Source organism: Ceratotherium simum, chromosome 4 (genome assembly GCF_057802395.1).
Source record: "Ceratotherium simum simum isolate JZ-2026a chromosome 4, ASM5780239v1, whole genome shotgun sequence".
Taxonomy (NCBI): domain Eukaryota; kingdom Metazoa; phylum Chordata; class Mammalia; order Perissodactyla; family Rhinocerotidae; genus Ceratotherium; species Ceratotherium simum.
The window spans coordinates 18,467,979-18,484,126 of record NC_141903.1 but is presented as its reverse complement, the minus strand read 5'-3'; the positions used below and the strand labels follow the sequence as shown (position 1 = coordinate 18,484,126).

The window sequence follows — 16,148 nt, the reverse complement described above, 5'->3', positions numbered from 1 at the left end:
GAAGCTCCTAGAAATTCCCCTCCCTACCAAGGTAGTAAACCAAAAGCAATACCACATTCCTAGAGGACATTGCAGATATTAGTGCCACCATCATATCTTAAAATCTATCACATCCCCATTTAAATTCACCTGTTTCTCCTGTGCAGGTTGATGGATCTGGAGGACTATGGATTATTGTCAAGTTTATCAGGTGATGACTCCAAGTGCAGCTACTGTTCCAGATGTGGTATCTTTATAAGAAAAAATCAACATAACCCTTGGTACCTCATATACCATTAGTGACCTGGCAATGCTTTTCTTTTCTCTATACCAATTGGCAATGCCACCAGAAGCAGTTTGTCTTTACCTCGCAGAACAAAGAGACCAACTTCACAGTCTTGCCTTAGGGCTACATCAACTTACTGTCTGCCATAATACAATCTGCAGAGATCTTGATCACCAGACATTTCACAGAACGTCATACAGGTCCACCTCACTGATGACACGCAGATTGGATCTGATAAGAAGGTAGTAGCAAGTACTTCAGATGCCTTAGCAAAATGCATGTGAGTCAGAGAGTGGAAGATAAACCCTAGAAAGATTCAGAGACCCATCCGCCTTAGTGAAGTTTCTGATGTGCTGATGGTCTCGAGCATGTTTCAATAGTCCACTCTTTTTATTTTTTTAATTGAAATATATTTGACATATAACATTGTGTAAATTTAAGGTGTACAACATGTTGATTTGATACATTTATATGTTGTAATATGATTGCCATGTAGTGATAGGTAGCACCTCTATCAGGTCACATAATTCTTTTTTGTGGTGGGAATAATTAAGGTCTAGTTTCTTAGCAAGTTTGATGATTATAGTACAATATTATTGTCTATATTGCAGTAGTTTTTTCAAGGTGAAAGACAAGTTGCTGTACCTCACATCACCTACACTACAACAGAGGCACAACACTTCATGGGCCTTTTTGGCTTTTGGAGGGAACACACACATTTGAGTGTGTCAGTCTGACCCATTTACCAAAACTGCCAGTTTTGAGTGGAGACCAGAGCATGAAAAGGCTCTGCAGCAAGTCCATCTGTAATGCTAGCTACTCTGCCACTTGAGCCCTAAGATACAGCAGATCCAATGACTCTCGAATGTGGCAAATGGGGATTCTGGATGGAGCCTTTGGCAAATGCCAATAGGAGAATCAAAGCACAGACCTCTAGGTTTTTGGAGCAAATCTGTACCCTCTTTTGAAAATAACTATTCTCCTTTTGAGACATAGTTTCTGGTTTGCTACTAGGCCCTGTTAAAACCAAACACCTAAAAATGGGACTGGGTGCTATGTGATCCAGCAAGCCATGAACTGGAGTATGCACAGTAGCAATCTATCATCAAGTGGAAATGATATATAAGGGAGAGAGATCAAGCAGGTGTGGAAGGCGCAAGCAACCTGCCTGAGTAGGTGACCCAACTCCTTTGACACCTACTCCTGTGCAAGGCTTCTTTTTCTCAATCTATAACTTTGGTTGCATGGGGAGTTCCTTATTACCAGCTGACTAGAAGGAAGAAATTTAGGCCTTGTTGACAGTTTATTCTGCCCAATGTGCTAGGACTAGATGGTTGCTGTAAAAACTGCTGCAGCATTACAACCCCAACCAGGTATGTCTCTGAAAGATCTCAATGAATGGAAATCTTCCTAGGGAGCAGAACTTTGAGCAGTACATTTGGTTGTCTCCTGTGTCTGAACTGAGCACTATCCAGAAGTATGCGTCTAAACTCTAGTGTTCAAGGGCAGTTACTAATGGTTTGATGGATGGTCAGGGATTTGGAAAGAACAGATTCAGAAGACAAGTGACAAGAAGGTCTGGGAGCAAGGTATGGATGGACCTCTCAGAGAATTGGAGATGACTGCACTCCAGGTGAATGCTCACCAAAGGACACTGTGCAACCACGAGAATGTACTTTGCAGACAGACAACTACAGGGAACATAATTAACCAAGAGCTCTGGCAGCTGCACTCTGAAGTTCGTCACTGCACATGGGCTGACTCACACTTCCCATGGGCTGCTTCCAGCAAATAACTGAGCATGACAAGAATACTAAGGCATGCATGTTCATGGGATATATGGCTCTCCTGTGACAGCAGACTTTGGCTTGAAGACTTCCCCATGGCCCTGCTAAAGCTAAATTAACACAGAGGAGGCTCTCAATAATTAGGAGGACACGATGACATACATTCTAGCTATTAGTCAGCCTCTTTCTCCAGCCATCCTAATGATTGCCCAATGGGCCCATGTATGCGAGTGGCCATGCTGGCAAGGATGCAGGCATTTACATAGAATACAACATGGTCTTCCCCTCACCAAGACGGACCTACTGAGTGCTCAACCTGCCAAAAGCAGAGACCAGAGACCAACACTGAGCCCCTGATATGGGCACTTGGTGGCAGGTTAATTACATTAGACCTCTTCTATCATGGAAGGGGCAGCAATTTACTCTCATTGGAAAAGACAAATCACCTGGATATGGCTTTGCCTTTAGTACTTCTGCCAGCCTTATTAACTGTCATGGTATCCTGTACCACATTGCACCTTATCAAGGAATAGCAAAGGAGTTGTGTTATTCTGCTTGGGCTGCCACACCAAAATACCACAGACTGGGTGAAAATTATTTCTCACAGTTCTGGAGGCTGGGAAGTCCAAGATCAAGGCGTGGCATGGTAGGTTTAATTCTGAAGCCTCTTCTCTTGGCTTGTAGGTGGCTTCCATCTCTCTGTGCGCTCACATGACCTCTTCCTTGTGCACCAGAGAGAGCGAGCAAGCTCTGTGGTGTCTCTTTTTATAAAGCCACTAATCTCACTGGGCTACGGTCCCATCCTCATCACCTCAACTCACCCTAATTACCACCCAAAGGCCCATCTCCAAATATCATGTTGGGGTTTAGGGTTTCACCATACGAATTTGGGGGTGGACACAAACATTCATCCCATAAGAGTGTGGCAACAGACTGATGCCTATAGAACTTATTGGTCTTGTCACGCACTTCACCAAGAAGCAGCTGGTTTGTTGGCATGACAGAATGATCTACTTAAGACTCAGTTACTCACAAATGGGAGAAAATAACCTAAAAAGCTAAGGTCCTATTTTATAGGATGCAATATGTGCTTTGAATTGGTAACCAATGAATACGTTTTTTTTTCCTAAGTCAGAATACATTGGTCTAGGAATCAAGGGGTGGATGTGAGAGTGGCTCCTCTTACTATTGTACCTAATAACTCACAGAAATTTTGCTTCTCATTGCTGCAACTGTGAGCACTGATAGTTTGGGAGTCTTGGTTCCCAAGGAATGCTTTCCAGGGGACATAACAGTGGTTCTACTGAATTGGAAGCTGAGGCTTGGGCATGTGCTGTGAAGGTTAATGCCAGTGGGCCTGATATTGGCCTGGTCAAGGTGTGACATGTCCTGATGAATAGCGTTGTATTGTAATCATATGTTTGAGGAGTTTCAGGGTGGTTTGTACCAGTTTGTCATCACTGTTTATTGTTGCAGTGAGACGGATGATTTATACCTGTAGACCTCCTCCAAATCCACCCCCCTCACCCTTCCCGCAAACTTGGTTGTTGGGGCTGGTTTTCAGGCAACAGATAATTAATGGGACTGCTACTAAATTGGAGAAGTGAGTTGAGACTTTGTGTCTTCTCATTCTGGGGAAAAGGTAGAGCGTCTTTATTTTACAAAGGGTAGTTAACACCTTAAGAGAACCACAAAGCTATGTTTATTGTATAGAAATTCAAACATGGATAAAGGGTAGGAAGGGATGCTGAATAGCCAAAGGGGTGAAATGTGCTGGTTATTAAGCTATTGTCTTTCAGCTTCAAGTCCATCCTTCCATACTTTCTATAGTCTGCTTTGTGATGCTGGGGCTGGGAACCCACAAAGTATATTTATCACCTAGGTTTTTTAGGATCTGCAAATAAGGGGTGCAAGAGAGAGAGAGTGAAAATCTAGAGGAAAGACCAGGGACTTGCTCCTTGCTCTTTTCCTTCCTATTGCTGTCAATTTCATCTCTGCAATGGTTCTTCACCCTGGCAGTGAGAGTTAGTTCCAGTAGCAGCAGCTGCTTTAAGTTTTCAGTTTTTTCACACTTCCGGAGCCAGCTTCATGATGCACTCTCAGAGACGGCAGCACCAGCAGCCTGCCACCCCTTCTTCAGACTTTTGAGCTCTTAAAATAATACCAGTCAAGCAGGGCCCCTTCCTCAGACAACTGAGTCTCACTTCCAAGGGACGCCTCGTCCAAGCTTCCAAGTTTCAGTCATCACACTTCTTGTCCTGTTCACCCAGCCTCGTGATGCTAGCTGCTTCCTGCATTTACTGTCTCTGTGACCCCTCAGTACCCCCTTTTGCCTTTTCAGTTCTCCAAGACTTGGTTAATGCTTCTTTATTGTAGAGTCTATTTCTTTAAAAACTGGTTCGGTTTCCATTTCTTACTGGACCCTGTTTGATACATGAATACCTATACATTTATAGAACACATAGCTACAGCAAAATGTTAACAAGTTTTGAATCTAGAAAATAGGCATATGGGTGTTCATTTTATTACTCTTCCAACTTCTTGGTATGTTTGAGATCTTTCATAATAAAACACTGGGGATAAAGGTCTCCTGGAGATTTGAATAAATATCAGTTCCAAAATAAAAAGGTAAACCGATAAAGGGTGAAAGTCTCCTAAATTATAGGTTAGGGCTTTTGTTAGTAGAAGGAAATGATAAAATAAAAACTATGCTTGCTCCAGAAACCAAGCTGGTGCCATTACAAAAACAAACAAAAAACCCAAAACAAAACAAACAATAAAAAGTCTAGTTTTCTGTTTATATCTAGGAAAAATTCTTTATACTGTCAGCACCACCAAAATTCCAAAATCAAGCAAATAAAATATGGTCTCTGTGGAAAAAAATGAAAACGTTCTCTAGAGAAAACCTGTCCAACTGTTTCATCTTATAGGGGAGAAAACTGAGGCCCAGGACAGGTAAGAGCTGTCCAAAATCACATAAAATTAATGGAGTCAAATCTTTCCCATTAGTCATTCGTAATAAGACTGGAAACCAAGTATGTGAAGCAGGTCTCTTGGTTGCACGTGTCAGGAAACAGACTTCAGCAAAAGAGGGAATTTGTTAGCTCATGTAACTGAACGGAAAAAAGCATAACTGCACTCAGGTGCTGAAGCAATGTCATAGAGAATCTGCCTCTTTCCTTTTCTTGGCTCTGTCTCTGCTGGCTTTCATCCTCTGGCAGGAAAGTTGGTCACTGGAAGCTCCAGACTCACATCCTGCTAGTTTAGCAAGTATAACATCTTTCCCATTAATTCCAACAAAAGTACTGGAGCTGCCTCCAATTAGCCAGGATGGGGCCATACATACTGACAGGGGTAAGGACAGTGCCTCAAGGAAAAGTCAGGGTGCTATTATTTAAAGAAGCAAGTGAATGAATGAAGGAATGCTAAGCAGGCCAAAATAAGAGATGATCTGTATTGCTATATGCTGAGGGGTATAGAGTTTACACAGCTAGTACGTAGCTGAGCCAGAACTGGAATCCATTTCTGTATTAGAGAAAGATTTAGAGCAAAACTGTAAAACAGAAGAAAAATAACCGTAGGTCTTTCTTTATTCTCAGAAGATAAATAAAGTACAAAATACAATGAACTAGACAATTACCTTATATTGCCCTTCAAATTAAGGTAGACTGCAAGCTTCAAATTGGACTTTTCCAAATGCTTGGTAGACATTAAAGCCAAGCTTACAATATTTTGATATAATTTAGTGCTAAAAAGGTTCTATACTTTAATTTTTTAAAAACTGAGATATAACTTACATATCATAAAATTCACCCTTTAAAACTATATGTCTAGGGCCGGCCCGATGGCTTAGCGGTTAAGTGCGCGCGCTGCGCTGCTGGCGGCCCGGGTTCGGATCCCCGGCACGCACCGACGCACCGCTTCTCCGGCCATGCTGAGGCCGTGTCCCACATACAGCAACTAGAAGGATGTGCAACTATGACATACAGCTATCTACTGGGGCTTTGGGGGAAAAAAAGGAGGAAGATTGGCAATAGATGTTAGCTCAGAGCCAGTCTTCCTCAGCAAAAAGAGGAGGATTAGCACGCATGTTAGCTCAGGGCTGATCTTCCTCAAAAAAAAAAACAAACAAAAAAACTATATGTCTATTTGGTTTTGATTCCCACTGGATCATGTCTGAAAATGCTGACCCATCCGCTCACGTCAAGCAGCTTTTGGTAGCTTACAAGAGCAGCCAAGAGGTCAAAAATCCACATGTTCAAGTCAGTTGTAGAGAAAAAGCCCCTTATATCTTCTCTTTCCCATCCTTGTTTCCCAATGATTTCTTGCAATCTGGTAGTTACTGGCTCCACCAGAGTTCTGCCTGCTAATTTTGTAACAGAGGCTCAGGTGGGGCATTTTAAATCTGAACTAATTCTTTTCCTAGTGATGTTTAAAATCAGAAATTTGGCAAAATCTGTAATACAAGTAAGTTTGCTTTCAACTAATCATGCACAGAGAGTGACATCTGCTGGTCATAAAGATTACAACTTTATCCTGCCTTGATTCCTTTTTGCAATTGATCAATGACCTTAATTATATAGTAAAAATATAAGAAAAACAATGATCTCTTCCTTGGGAGAAAAAGAAACCTACATATAAGACTTACATGTGCCAATATTATGTACCACAGTGGGAGATTATTTAAACTAAAAAAAAAAACATCTAAGTTTCTTCTTCATTCAGCAGACACTGCACCCTCTTTCATTTGATCAGGGGAAAATAAACTGCTGTAGAATTTGAAAATGAATTAAAAACTCAGTTAGCCATGGGGCTGGCCCAGGTGGCGTAGTGGTTAAGTTCCCATGCTCCACTTTGGTGGCCCGGGGTTCATGGGTTTGGATCCTAGGCGTGGACCTATACATCGCTTGTCAAGCCACACTGTGGCAGCGTCCCACATACAAAAAGTAGAGGAAGATGGGCACAGATGTTAGCTCAGGGCCAATCTTCCTTACCAAAAAAACAAACAAACAAAAACGCTCAGCCGTTTCCTACAAAAACCTTTGGATTTTTGTTTCAGACCAGAAATTAATGAATTTAGTCTAAGAGAGAATTCTAGTGGACTTAATGAAAGACTGGCTATCACAGGTCATTTGCTTCTGGCATTTCATCCTAGTCCTGCTGTTGTGTTCTTAGCTCCCAGGCTGCACACACGCCCTTGCTCCATCCCTACTTCCTTCCCATCTTCAGATATGCATACTCATCCAGATTTATTCCTACATTAGCTCTGGAAATTTTCCCTACTGCCCTTGATGTTAGATTATACTAGGAAATCTTACAATTTATATGCTGTAACTACATTTTTAAGTGAAAGGCATATATTCGTATTTACTGATAAAAGTATTCGATGGTGATAAAACTGAGTTTTATGTAGAAAATATAAACTTCAATTTGCGGTACTCAAGTAGCATCTAAATTTGGTAATCAGATTCCATTCTCTTTCAGGTTTTTCCAGTTTTTCACTATTATAAAAATGCTGTGATTACCCACCTTATAAATAAAACTTTGTGGACATCCCTGCTTCTTTCCATGTGATAAATTCCTAGACAAAAAAATCCTCAATCAAAAGGCTACGAACAATCAATAGAGGAACTAAACTTAGTACTATTAATAAAAAATTGGTAATAGCAGGAGAGGAGATGTTTTACAAATTGAATCCTTGTCTATTATCTAGGGAAGTAAATATATAACTTCTAAAGCTGATAAATCAAAACTGGTATATGTGTTTGGTATGAACATATTACTTAGAGATGTGGGTGGAACCACAAAAAGTTAAAGCAGAAATAGTTAAGGTGATTGGTCAGGAAGGGGACTGTGGCTTTTCATCATAGGACTCATTTTTTTCCCAGCCTTGAGGATATAGTACTTTGATAAAACATTAAAGTTTTGAAATAAAAATGTAAACTTATTTAAATTAAAAAATTTATTTTGCCAAATTATCATCTGGAAAAAGTATATTCATTTTGATTTCCATGGGGACTTTTTGATGGCCCTGACTTACTCTAGTGATTTCTTGTCAATTTATTTATTATTTATATTCTGGTCCATTCAAAAGTTTTGAACTATTTTAGAAAAATACATACAGTATAAAATGTAAAATAAGTGAGGAAACTGGGGTAAAGGAAAAATAAATGTAGGACAAATAAGATGAGGCCAGCGAACCAAAGAATCCATCAGAACTATCTGGAAACGTAGTTAAGAATGAAGATCTGTGATCTTATCCCAGACCTGCTGAATCAGAATCTCTAGGACGAGGCTCTGGAATCTCCTTTTTAGCAGCCTCGATGACTTGGAGTCCTGATGTAATTTAAAAGACGACAAAGAGTGATAATAGGATGTTAGGATGTTTATTAATGTCATGGTATTTGGAGCACGGGAGCTAGGAGAATGGACAGTCTGAGACTGACTCCAAAGAATGCATTTAAAAATAAACATGGGGGAGGGCAGCCCAGTGGCGCAAGGGGTTAAGTGCGTGCGTTCCGCTGCGGTGGCCCGGGGTTTGCCGGTTCGGATCCCGGGCACGCACCGACACACTGCTTGGCAAGCCATGCTGCAGTGGTGTCCCATATAAAGTGGAGGAAGATGGGCACGGATGTTAGCCCAGGGCCAGTCTTCCTCAGCAAAAAAGAGGAGGATTGGCAGATGTTAGCACAGGGCTGATCTCCTCACCAAAAAAAAAAAAAAAGGAAAAAAATAAACATGGGGCCGGCCGGGTGGCATAGCAGTTAAGCGCGTGCGCTCCGCTGCAGCAGCCCGGGGTTTGGATCCCGGGCACACACCATCGCACCGCTTGTCAGGCCATGCTGTGGTGGCGTCCCATATAAAGTACAGGAAGATGGGCACAGATGTTAACCCAGGGCCAGTCTTCCTCAGCAAAAAGAGGATTGGCACGGATGTTAACTCAGGGCTAATGTTCCTCTCTCTCTCTCACACACACACACACACAAATAAATGTTATATAAACTAGAATCATCCCTTCTCCTGCTCTAACATCTCATGATCCTCTTCTGATGTCATTAACCTCCCATAACAACCCTCACAGAGATGGGAAAACTCAGTCTGTCATTCTGTCCTTTGACTTTTACCCTTAACATGATGATGTGTGTTATGGGAGGTCTTCTCTTTTCTCTAGGCTCCATTCCTAGCCTATTGCACCATTTAGCTGGCTATTCTAGTGCTTGGGTGTCTTTTTCACGTGTTGCATCAACAGGTTAGACAGATACTTAGAATTAGAAAAATCCTAGGTATCAACTAGGCAGCGGTACTTAATCTTTTCTGCTGCTTGTGTTCTTATTCTCAAAATCTGTTTTCACACGCCTCATTAAAAGTTAAAGTTGCTAAATTTTTAAACATAGGATTCGGTATACCATAAATATAAAAGGAAAGACACAGAATTATAGCTTAATTTTACAATGGAATTAAGAATATATTAAAAATTATACATTAAAAAAGTTCATCAGCTTACAGTGACTTCTGCTGTAGCTGTAGCTTTTGTTCAATGATGTCTGAGAAACGAGGAACTGTTTTTGAAATAGCCACACGGATGTCATCACTCATATTAAAGCAGCTTCTGGACTTTGTTTTAAAATGTAAAAGTGATGAAAATCCCAATTCACAAAGATATGTAGTTGCAAAGGGCATAAGGATTTCCAGAGCTGTCTTTGCCAGGTTTGGAAACGCTGTGAACTGAGCACACCAGAAATCCTCAAGCTTCATTGTCTCAAATTCCATTAGGATTTGGCCACTAGCTCGTAATTCAGCAAGATCATTTTTCATTAAATAACCATCGTCGACAAAATCCAGGTTAAAAAGAAATGGGTCCAGTATCCATTTACTTGCCTCATCAAGATCTCCGACGGAAAAATACCCGTGGAAGAAGCTGCTCAACTGTTGCAGATGCAGTGTTATGTCAGCGGCAATGCAGACTGCTTCCTTATCTGAAACGATCATTTCTTCAAGAAAGGGAAAGTTGGTAAAATTCCTTTTCTCAATTCGCTTTAGCCAAAATGGAAACTTCCTAACAAAAGCAGATAACTTCTCTCTGGCTGATACTGTGTTCATTCCAGTCCTCTGCATAGACGCGCTAAGTTCATTTAGGTGTTTGAATAAATCTGCCAGGTACGCTAGGTGAATTTTAAACTCTTTGTTTTCAAAGCCATCAACTAAATTACTGCTTTGGTGGTGAAGAAACTGATTTATTTCTTCATACATTTCAAAAATATGAGTAAGTATTTGGCCTCGGGAAAGCCACCTCCTTTCAGTATGGAAAAGGAGGACACTATACTCTATTCCAATTTCTTCAAAAAAAGCCTGAAACAGGCGATGATTTGGAGCTCGCCCTTTGATGAAATTTATTACCCTCACCACAGTAAACAGAGCATCCCTCAGTTTTGCAGGCAATGTCTTTGTGACAAGTTCATGAGGGTTTAACAAACAATGTGTGATCACGATATGAGGCACCTCTTTTTTCACACAAGCAACAAATTCTGAATTTTCTCCTAGCATAGAAGAGGCACCATCAGTACAAACAGAGCCACATACTTCAAGTGCTATCTTATGCTTCAAAAAGAAGTCTCTGAAGAGATTGAACACATCTATTCCTTTCATTGTTAACTGCAAAGGTTCACAGAATAGGAATTCTTCTACGATCTCTCTTTCTTTTATGTATCGCACAAATGCCATTAGCTGACTGCAGTCATCCATGTCAGTTGTCTCAGCAAGCTGAATACCCACTTTAAGAGGACTGGCTTTGATATCTTCTAGAACTTGCTGTAAGATATCCTGGCTCATTTCATCAATTCTAGAATGGATCACATCATCTGATAAGGGTACCTGCTGAAGCTTCTTTTGTGCATCTGGTCCCAAAACTATTTGCGCTATTTCTAATGCACAAGGTTTCACTAATTTTTCAGCTATTGTATGAGGATTCTTCTCCTTGGCACATAAATATGCAAACTGATAAGACGCTTGTAACAAGGCATCCTCATGAGATGCAACTCCAAATGCTTTCAAGGTTTCACTCTCATCAGAACGTGCTGGCATACGCTTCAGGCTATTGAGATCATGCCCACCTACACCACCATGCTGTCTGTTAAAATGGTCAGACAGTTTTGATGGTCTGAGGTCAGCATTTGAAAATATCGAGTTACACAATACACATTGTGGGCGCTGAGTTCCATCAAGCTCCGTTGAACAGGTGAACCAGTAACGAACATAGTCGTCATCCCATTTGCGTTTCTTCGACATGGCACCCCAAAATTCTCAGGTAGTATTCCAGAGATGCTGCAGAATTTTGCTTTGGGAGTAAAATATAACCCACACATTAAAAATCAGTGGCTAAGCAAATTAAAACAAAGCCACATCACATGCCATCCTGTCATCTGTGTACATTTCAAGAAATATCCTGTAACATGTCAGTTCAAAGTAAGCCATGACAGCATGACAGTCCAACTTAAAGATAGCAACTCACACAGCTAATGCCCTGGAAGAAATGACTTGTCAACAAGTTATATATGAGAGATTTGGGCTTATGCAAGTTGTAAATACCCGTAAGTCCTCTATTGGTGAACTGCAGTTAACGGCTTAATTTGTTTTCAGTGATGTATGTTCCAAACAAATCTGGTACATTTTGTATCTAGAAAGGGCATCTCACTACCATACCCTCCTTCCATCCTGTGCCAAGAAGGTATGCACACCCCAAGTTATGCACCAGTGAACAGAGAAGGGGGTAATTCACTAAATACGGAAGGGCAGAGTTGGACACGGTGGCTAGTTCTTTGTTAGTTAAGGATTAATCAGGTCTATAAAACTATTTGATCCTTGCACAGCTTTGACTCCAACTTGAGAATTTCAAACAGGTCTGATTAAGCCAACCTTGACACTGAAGTAGGATACAAATTTGGCTCAGAGCTTTCCTGCTGCTAAAGTGTAACACACATCAGTCCATGATTCATACGGTCCATACAGAAAAGCAAAACAAGTTGCTCAGGGGAAACACAACTATTCTTATTACCAAGACTTCAGAAAAATTTCTTTCATAGGACACCCTTAATTACAATAGGAATTTCAGGATGCTTTTTCATATAACTACCCCTCAGTAAAAGCAGTCAAGAAAGAAGCTGAAACAATGGAATGAAAATAAGCAGCATTCCTAAGATTTGGCTTAATCCAAGGACAGGATGTAGAAGGCAGTGGTTCTCTAGTTTAGTAAATGGAGGAATCATCTCACTCTCTTGCTAAAATACAGATTCCTGGGCCCAGATATTCTGATTCTCTAGCTGTGAAGGGCCCAGAATCTGTATTCTAAATAAGCAATTGAGATAATTCTTATGAATCCTAACTAGAGCAGTGATCTTTAACAAGATGCCCATCACAATCACTGGGAACCTCTTTGAAAGTACACGTCTCTGTATTTCCTTAGAAGTAATAAATCATCTTTTCCAGAAGTAGGACAAAAGAATCTAAAATAATGCTGTCCAGGTAGGTGATTCTGATACATATTCTAGTAAGTAGTGGGATTTAGAGGAATGAAACATATCCTTCAGGCCAATCCCTAGCTTGCAGGTATTCTAGGTTGCTAAGTAAAAAGTCTAGGCATTTCAGTTTTCTGAGTTGACGACAACCTCCCATGAAAGCTGAGGGACCTAAAAAGAAAGGCATGCCTTTTTTCCTCCCTTCTTAGCAAGAGCAAAGGTATAATCCACAGAAAGGCTCCAATACACCTTAGAAAACAATTCTATCTCCCAGATAAATAAGTAATCCCCAAAGTTTCCAAAGTTCTATGCCACAGAATGTGGCTGAAATAACAGGGGCACATTTAAATCCAAACGCCCACTTTAGCTATAAAAAAAAAAATCACAATAAGCAAGCCAAGAATATTTACTTAAAGCACTAGCTTTCTAGCCACTCTGCCAAGATTAACTAGTTGTAAAATGTACTACTATGTACCTAATAAGTTGATCTGCCATATGGTTGTTAGGAGCCAGTTAAAAAAATGGGAAGATGTCTGCCAATCAACAAAGACGATTTTAAGTTTAAAGAGTTGATCTTAAGCCTTCTTTTGTCAAGTGATGAGACTACAGGGCCAACTGTGTTTAGAATCTCTCCTAATTGAAAGCAATAAAATGATAACATCAGCATCAAACATGCTTATCTTTCTGTATTCTGTTACGTAAATTTACCATGTATATTTTGAGGGCGAGAGGGAGTGAAGGAAAAAGCTTTGTTTCAGTCTCATTAGAAATCATTATAGGACCAGTTAAGAGTCTATTCCTATCCATCTTGACTAGGCTACTGAAGTATACTTTGATTGAAGATTTACCTGTTTTGAACAAAAGAATTTTTAGAAAAAGTCATTTATAGTTTTCTTCTCCATCCCCCTCAAAAGGGAGAACAGACAGCAAGAATTTTCAAGATCCTCAAAGATGAACTTACCGCCCAAGAGGCTTTCTTGTGTTTTAGAACCTCACAATTTTCACTTGCTCCTTTGTGGTATTTAGCAATCACAACATCCTAAAATATGTAAACATTAAAAAAAGCATCATCTTATTAAGGAATTATTGTTAATCTAAACACGTGTGAAAAATGGTATGGCTGTGTTAAAAAAAGTTCTCATTTATTAGAGATACAGACTTATTTACAAGTGAAATGATAAGATGTCTGGGATTTCCTTTGCAATACTGTACTTCAGCACACACACACACACACACACACACACACACACACACATAAAGTGGGGCGGAGACAGAAGAAATAAGATTGGCCTTGACTTGTCACTGTTGAAGCTGGATGATGGGTACACATTTCATATACCATTCTCACTTTTTTCTGTACGCTGAAAAATTTCCATAATAAACAGTAAAATAAAAAGCATTATCTTATTAAGATAGACACCATTCGGTTTTAGAATGATTCTTTTGAGTTCGTTGAGAGAGATCTTAAGATGCAGAATAAAAGATCTGATAGAACAACGATCTCATATAACAAAGTAAAATGTTTTTGCAAGTTTTTGAAGTATAAGGGTAGATATGAAAAAGGATCACAATTGGGAGAAAAAAAAAGTTAAAAGTAAACATTCCCATAACAGAAATATTTGGAGAATGCTAAAACATCTATTTCAGCAGTGACAACACAAAAGTGCAGTTGTAAACCTAAACTCCAAACCAAATGCAATTCAGCTTACATCTAGCCACCGCCTATGCCAGCCCACGGTAGGTGCGGTGTCTGGGGAGGCAGAGGATTTAATCATTACATTTTACAGTTAAAAAGCAACAGCCAGGAGAAAAGGGACGGGACTGTAGCAGCAGAGGCAAACGCCTGAGATCCTGGCTTTGTCACTTAGAGGCTGGGACCTTTCCAAGCATCAATTCGGCAACTGGGGATGACAATGGTACCTACCTGACAGGGTTGTTGGGAGGTTTAATTATGAGCATGCATGTAAAGAACACCAGCTCGTAACTGGTAGGACTGTTGGTGGATTATTAAGGACGGAACGTTTACCAGGAGGCCGGGGCGAGAGGAGGGCGCCGGCGGCGAGGAAAGAAGACTCTGCTCCGTCTCCACCCGCCCGTCGCCGAGCCAGGGGCGCAGGCCCAAGGGATGCTCAGGCTTCTTTTAGGCGCCCGTTTCAGGCTCCAGTTCGCTCCGTGCTCAGGTTGGGGCTTAGCCTGTAGGCGCCAGAACAAGTCTAGGCAGCGGTTCCTCAGGTCCGACCCCAGAGCAGGAACGTGGGGAGCACGGTAAGACTGTAGCGCCCGCAGCGACCTCCGCCCAAGCCGCGCCGGGGCTCCATCCGGGTTCTCCAGGCGGCTTCCCGCCCGCAGCCCGGGCGAGGTGGCTCCCCGCACGCAGGCGCATTAACAAAAGGCTGGAAGCCCGGCTGGCTCGAGTAAGGAGCATGCGCGCTGGCTCTCCCCAATTTTTTTTTTTTAGATTTTGTACGCGGAGCTGGGAATTATTTGCTTGTTGTGTCTGCTAGAAACGATGAGTCGTAGACTCTCAGGAATGGAAGGCATTGTGAAGTCCACATAGTTCTACACTTTAACATTTAGAGCACTGGAAATAAAGTTTTGTGTCAGGCTTTTTGCTTGGAGATTATAATGCTCCAATAATCACCATTTTCTATGAGGAATCAATGAGGAAAAAGAGAAGGAAGCTCATTCTACTCCCAAATTAAACATTCAGGCAAATGGGACAAGCTGTACATTCCATTAAGATATTAACGGTGGAGGATGAGCTTGCGTCCGCTTCCCCATGCAGGTTGCCCCCGCTTCCCATGAATCAGCATGTGGATGAATTTCCTAAGAATCATCATCCATCTTAGAGAGATTTTAAATTTTATTTAAAATTCTTTTTAACAACAGGATCTTATAGTAATAAATCCATATTAGAGAGAGTTTACAGAAAAACTCCAAAGTAGAAACTAGAAAACATTATTGAAAGAAACAAACCCAAATATAGCCCTCTTTCCTATTTTGGGGATATTTTCTTCCAGAATTCTTATAAACTTAATGAAATGACATTTTATTCATGTTTGTATAGTCACTCTTGTGAGAAGCATCCTACAAGGCTGGGGGAGGGGCAAGTGTCCAAGAACGTTGGTCAGGTGCAACATTTTCAGGTGTTGCGGGTGAACCTGATGAAGATGGAGAGTCTGCTTAAGGTTTCTGTCAATGGAAGAAATGGCAAAAGACCAGCCTTCCTGGTCCACAAACCTGGGCCTTAAATACCAGAGAAAGGAGTAGGCTTTAGAGGCAGAGATACTTGGCTTTATGTCGGGGCCCCAACACAAGTTACCTGGACTCTTAAGCCCATGTGCTTATTGTAAAATATGAATATCGTCCATTACTCACCCCATGAAGCTCTTTTGAGGAGATAACATACGAAAATTACAGCACATAGTTCCAGCACTCAAACGGCAGCTATTATTGAGATAATAAAATCAAAGCTCAAATCTTGAGTAATGTTCTAGATGTTACCTTTTTTTCAAAATGAAACAGAAATTAGACATGATTTCAGACATTATAGAACTCTTCCTAAAATCAGAGTAACTTAGGTTT

The 16,148-nt window shown here is 40.9% G+C and overlaps 1 non-coding gene across 3 annotated transcripts; it reads right to left on the bottom strand.

The window, feature by feature from the left end:
- Positions 1–3,559: 3,559 nt before the first annotated feature.
- FAM200C (family with sequence similarity 200 member C) lies at positions 3,560–14,902 on the bottom strand. 3 transcript variants are annotated; one of them, XR_015551918.1, is made up of 4 exons: positions 14,488–14,902; positions 13,525–13,602; positions 7,582–11,386; positions 3,560–4,475 (listed from the first exon to the last, which is right to left on the bottom strand). It is a non-coding gene; the product is annotated as a family with sequence similarity 200 member C (transcript). The 3 variants fall into 3 exon arrangements; XR_015551917.1 differs by lacking the exon at positions 3,560–4,475 and having other exon boundaries at positions 5,625–8,388; positions 9,557–11,386; XR_015551916.1 differs by lacking the exon at positions 3,560–4,475 and having other exon boundaries at positions 5,625–11,386.
- Positions 14,903–16,148: the final 1,246 nt, after the last annotated feature.